The following is a 6,000-nucleotide window of genomic DNA, read 5'->3' as shown; positions in this document are numbered from 1 at the left end:
AGGGACAAGGCCTTGGGCTGCTAGAAGCTGTGCAAGAAGACTGGTTGTTCCAGTCTCTTAGTGCAGGCGTTTGGATAGAGTCCTTATGTGCACAGAGTTTTATGCAGTTCTCACCTCCAAAAATGCCTGGCATAGGAACTTGTGCTTGACAAATAATCATTCGCTTATTCATTCTAAGTCCTGTAAGATCTGTCGTAATCAAACTGTATCCCACCAGACTGTTTTACAACTTGTATGCGAAGAAAGGGCTTTTGAGGCAAAGATTTAGTGTAGAAAAGAAAGAATTTGAAACTTGCTAAACTTGCTCAAGATATTATTGGGCTTTAGGAAATTGTTGCCAAGCAATGGACATACTGCAGTTTAAAGGGAATCTTATTTTTTCATGAAGGCATCTCTTAAGACTTGTCAACATTTTTGTTGACACAAAACACAGGCACAAGATACACATTTTAAATTTATTCTAGAATTTGTACTGCATGTTAGCTCTTAGCTTGCCCTCCCTTCATTTAGTCTGAAATAAAAAGATTTCTCCATTTCTGAATAGGTCAGGGTACTACACTGATTTAATTATATCTATATTGCAGCAGATGTGAGCTTGGTCTGGGGAAGAGCATAGGTCCTATTTTTGTTTCTCTATACTCATTGGATTTCTATTTTTAAATGGTACTGAATTGTGAGTTTAATGTAATGCTCACAGAAGCAGTCATGGATGGAATTGTATTCTTCCTTGAGTTTTCACTGATTTAGGCTTTGTAGAAAGACTGCTTTCATCCTTCTCAGGTGGGTTCCTTTTACTCCACTCCCATGGCTATGCCTTAGTTCTGGCCTCCATCTCTTCTTGCCTGGATTATTCTAATCATGTTTTAACTGGTCACTCTACTTCCAGCTTCACTCACAGTATCTGGTAGGATAAACTGATGTGAGAAGTATAAATGAAATAGAAATGTATTTCTCTTGTGCTTAAAACTCTGACCAGCACAGCATCCCTGGACCAAAGTCATTGGACCCAGGTTCCTTCACTCTTACTGCTCTGCTCTGATCCCTGATCCAAATGCCTCTCTCTCTTGCATGTTCATATTTCAGCCAGTGGAGAAAGAGGCATAACCCAGAAATTGCACTTCAGCTCATATCCCATTGTCCAGAACTTAGTTAGATGGCCTGCACTTAGCTATAAGGCAAGTTGGGAAAATGTGGTCTTTATTCTGGCCAGCTGCATGCTCAGCTTAAAAACTGGGGTTTCTATTAGTACAGATAAAAAGGAAAATGGCAGCGCTGTCCAATATAGTAGCTATTAGCCACATGTGGCTATTTACATTTAAATTTATCAAAATTATAAAAGAGTAAAAATGCAGTTCCTCAGATGCACTGGCCACATTTCAAATGCTCAATAGTGTAAGTGGTTGGCTCTTCTGGTATTTGCACAGCACAGACATAGAACATTTTTATCATTGAAAGTTCTTTGATAGAGCTGATATAGACAACCAACAACCTTGTCTGCACCCCTACAGTCTACTCTCCATACAAATGTTATCAGAGATCTCTCTAAATAAGAAACTGATCACCTTATTTGTGTGTTTAAAGTTTTCCTATGGGTCTCTACCGCTTTCAGCATAAGCTCCAAATATCCTTGGCTTAGCATGTCAGTCCCTTGTTTGATCTGAGCCCTTCTTAACCCTCCATCTTCATCTACTATACTTCTCCACAAATGCCTTTCCCATGTATTACGTGGAATTGCAGATCTTCAAACATACAATGCTTTGGCATATGCGTGCTGTCTCTCCCTTGAATGTCAAGTTCTTTATTGCTCAGCTTACTCTCTCTCTCTCATCTAATCACTGGGCACTAAGTCCCAATGTCATCTCCTCTTCAAAGGCCCCCTTCTGTGTCCCATCTTAATACCTTTAGAGATTCTTATCATGCGCCTCTAAAGCATCATGAGCAATACTTCATCGGAGCACTTAACACACTAAACAGTGATTTATGGTCAATTGTTTTTCTCTCCTACTGTCTAGAGTTTTCCTTGAGGATAGGGCATCTTACTCAACTTTAGGTCTGGCGCCTATATGCTCAAAATATGTGATACAGAAAAAGAATACATTATTAGTTATTTTCAAACCCTTCCCTTCCTGTATCTTCTAAAGAAGGTTGATCCCCATGAAGATCTTTGGTTTTGCTCATCAGAGTAATTGTTGGGGATGCGAATGAGAGAAGCCAAAAGAGAAAAACCAAATTTCTTTGCGTGAAAAAATGTGCAGACAGACCTTCTCGAGGTGGAGGGTTTTCCCCATTGGCGTGGAGAAGAAATGTTGGATGGGAAATGGGATTGTTTGCAGGGAAGAGATATGGCAGCTCCCATAGGATGTAGAACTCTGGGGACACAGATGTTTAAGAGGGATGCACAATGTAATACTCTCTTCCATAGTCACAAGAACTTTGGTAACAATTGACATTACTTGTCTGTGCTTTCAGAGAATCACTGAGGTTTGTGTTTCCTCCAGGGGGAAGAAACCCATACAGCAGGTGCAAGGGGCTTGGGGCCAGGCTGTCTGACACCAACTCCAGCGAGGCGCGAAGGGGAAAAGCCCTGGACTTAGGGTCAGACAACCTGGGTTCAAATCTTGACCTCTTTTTATCTACACTTACAAATTGAAGCAACTCACAAAACCTCTCAAAGCTTTCACTTCTTCATCTATAAAACAGACATGACATTATCTATGTCACAGGATACTATTAAGGATAAAATGAGCTCCAATAGATATAATAGTTCCAAGACCATGTTTGGCACTCAAAAAATTGAATTTGTGTAACCATGGTATCTCCCTTTCCATCTGGTCCAGTCAATGAAAGAAGTCGCTTTCCAATAAACACAATCAAACTGCAAGAGTAATAAAGAAGGGATTCCAGACTTTACTTGTTGGAAAATATTAGGGTATCCAACTCATACTCTTAGCAAAACTTCTCACAATTCTTTTCCTATTCTCATATCTCACAATTCTATGAACCTCTTACTTCGCTAAATTCCTCCCCACCTCACAAAATACCTTTACCAATATCCTCTAGATTATGACACGTTTTTTCTCTTACTCATCTTCATCGTGTAGATCAATATAGCCTATCTACCAAGGCCTTTCCTTTCTCTACAGATCTCTTTTGTTTCCCATTGTTTTCATCAGGAAAGTCCAGGAACTGGGCATGAAGGAGGCAGGTACTCCTCAAAGATCAGGTGTCTTGGTCTATTTGGGCTGCTCATATCACATATCACAGACTAGGTGGCTTATAAACATATCACAGACTAGGTGGCTTATAAACAACAGAAATTTATTTTGTCACAGTTCTGTAGGCCGGAAGTCCGGGATCAGAGTGCCAGCATGGTCAGATTCTGGTGAAGGCTTTCTTCCTGGTTGCAAACTACTGAGCTTTCCCTGTGTCCTCACTTGGTGAAAGAGGCCAGGGAACTCTCTCAGGCCTCACTTACAAGGGCGTTAATCTTATTCATGAGGAGGATGATTGACCTAATTGCCCCCACCTAATACCATCACATGCAGCATTAGGATTTCAACATACGAGTGGGCAAAAGACTAAGTAGGAAAAGATGGCATTCCTCTTTTCAGAGGAGAAAGGTTGGGAGCATTTACATTTTAATAATTGCTTTCCTTTGTCATATTTGTAAAGAGACCGATTGAACGCCAGCCACAGAACAAGACTTGCAATCAAAAGTTCAGCCAACCTTCTGGGGCATCTGGAATCACCATCTGGAGCAGAGCTGCTACTTTCTGATTGGATGATAGCAGCCAGAGAACTAGGTTCCAGGTGCTTCCTAGAATAGTCAGCATCCTGTCCAGGAACTGTGTGTCCCTCAGCCAGCAGGGCAGGTGTTCTCCCAAGAGTTTCCTCTGAGCTGGCGGGTGTCTGCTCCATCGCAAATCCTTTCTTGTAGGCACAGGTCGTGCCCATGTAAATGTGTGTCTGCAGTTTTGCAGAAAGAAGAACCATATCCCTGAGATCAACAAAAATGTCACATTCTGCTAATGTGAAAAACTTTCCACGTTCTTCTGCTCCACTGCACCCACTAATCTCTTAGTCGAATCTAGTCTCTCTTTTCTGCAAACATACTCGGGATTCCGCTTCAGAAATAGATTCAAAAGGACACCTCACTAAAAAAAAATGTGGCAGGTGTTTACATAATTAATCCAAAGCTAAAGCTGTTTCTTGTATTTTTACCTTTTGAGACTAGCTTTTACTTTGGGGGGGAGAGTTGCACCAACAAACAGAACTGATTTAAATTGGTGATCCTATGGTATTAAAAAGCCACTTTCAGTTAATATTCCTGCATTTCTGTGGAAGAGATGTCTGTAGGTCAAGGTATTTTAATCTATCAATTTAATCTGATTTTCATCTCACTCATTTTTTTTTCTTGGGTAAATACCATTCACATTGGTGTTTCCAAACCTAGGTGGCCTCTCACAAATTTTCCCCATACTAACCACTTCTCATCTTTGTTCGAGCCATTCTGCCCATTATGAAAGCCTGTGCCAAGTCATGCCCCATCATTTCTTTCAAAATTCGTATCCAAACTTCCTACTCCTCCAAGCCTCTTTCCCTAATTAGCTCCACCACACTGCACATTCCTAAGTCATTGATAGGATGTGACCTGGCATCTGTTGGTTCATTATTGTTGTTTTCTAAAATGCTTCTTATGTTATTTTATACCATTAACTTTAATCTATTTTTATTAGTTATTTCCTTTGTAACCTTTCCTGCCCCCAATTCATTTAGCCCAGTGGCTGGACAGAGCAGATTAGAAAACTTTCAATCTGTGCTCATTTTTCTGGTGTGATGTAGTAAAAACAAAAAAGTTGTTTTTTAAAGAGACATACTACTTTAAAACCTAGGGAGAGGCAGTCTCTTGTACTGAAAGGCTTGACTGTTAGATAAAGCTAGGTACAAATCCTAGTTTTGCCTTGGCAAGTTTCTAAACTTCTCAGCCTTCTTATCTGTGAAATGAGTAAGATAGTGCCTATCTTCTGCAGTTCTTAGGGGAAATGAATGAAATAACCATGGAAAGCATCTTTCTAGATTGTGCCACTTGGAAGATGTTAAAGGAAAGGAGACTAGAATTATGGGTGAAAGAATTCCCAACTTTTCAAGGCTCCACTGTGCACACAGTAAAACACTCCTAACAGGCTGGTCTTATGTCCCTCTGAGAGTCTCCAGTTTGGGGTGTGGGGGGATAGGTGTGGACAGAATACCTGAAGGGGAGCACACCCAAATTCCAGGAATGATAAGGGAAAGGACCAAGAAGTCACCACCCATCATTCATTTTCCTTTGAACCTCTCATCCATCAAGCCCTCTGAGTTTAGGTTCAGCGACTGGACCCTGATTCAAAGCCACTTCTTGGTTTATTTGGAAACTGCTTGGATAAACATAAAATAAAATAAATTGGAGCACAACATAAAAGGGACCCAGTCGAGGATACCCCCCACACACCCCCCCTCCCCTCACCCCTCACCCCTTCACTTTAGTGGTTCTCTTTGAATCTGAAAGTAAGACTGCTTCAATGGTTTCAATCTCTTAACAGACAAGGAAAGGTTTTAAAATCTTCCCTGGAACCTCCCACAATAGTCTAGGGTGAGTTGGCCCTCAAAATGATGAAGGAATAAATGAATGGAGGGATGGAAAAGTGAATGATGAAGAATGCATGAATGACACAGAGCCAAGACTAAGAATGTCGAGAGGGATTCTTGTGTGTTGCTATTTCCTTCACAGTTGCTTTTAAGGTTCTTGGCTCACCTACTCCTTCACAATTTCTCTTCCTCCCCCGCTGCCACACGTTTTCACGCGCCAACATGACCTTTTATAGAAGTGCACCGCCCCTCCAGCCTTTGTCACCTCCCCCTAACCCCGCCCCCGCCGCGAGGCCCCGCCCCCTCCGCCCGGGCTTTGCTGGAATGAATGGCAGCGTTGCCGCCGCGCAGCTGTGGGTGCAGATTGGCCGCCCG

The 6,000-nt window shown here is 41.7% G+C and overlaps 1 protein-coding gene and 1 long non-coding RNA gene across 2 annotated transcripts in view; one reads left to right on the top strand and one right to left on the bottom strand.

Moving 5' to 3' along the window:
• Nucleotides 1-6,000, top strand: part of MMD (monocyte to macrophage differentiation associated) — a 90,666-nt gene that overhangs the window by 45,818 nt on the left and 38,848 nt on the right. The window lies entirely within an intron of this gene.
• Nucleotides 1-6,000, bottom strand: part of LOC109392350 (uncharacterized) — a 187,178-nt gene that overhangs the window by 153,396 nt on the left and 27,782 nt on the right. The window lies entirely within an intron of this gene.

The sequence above is a fragment of the Hipposideros armiger genome, unplaced genomic scaffold, assembly GCF_001890085.2.
Source record: "Hipposideros armiger isolate ML-2016 unplaced genomic scaffold, ASM189008v1 scaffold_327, whole genome shotgun sequence".
Lineage (NCBI taxonomy): Eukaryota > Metazoa > Chordata > Mammalia > Chiroptera > Hipposideridae > Hipposideros > Hipposideros armiger.
Note: the sequence above shows the minus strand (reverse complement) of the source record. Positions and strands in the feature narration are given on the sequence as shown.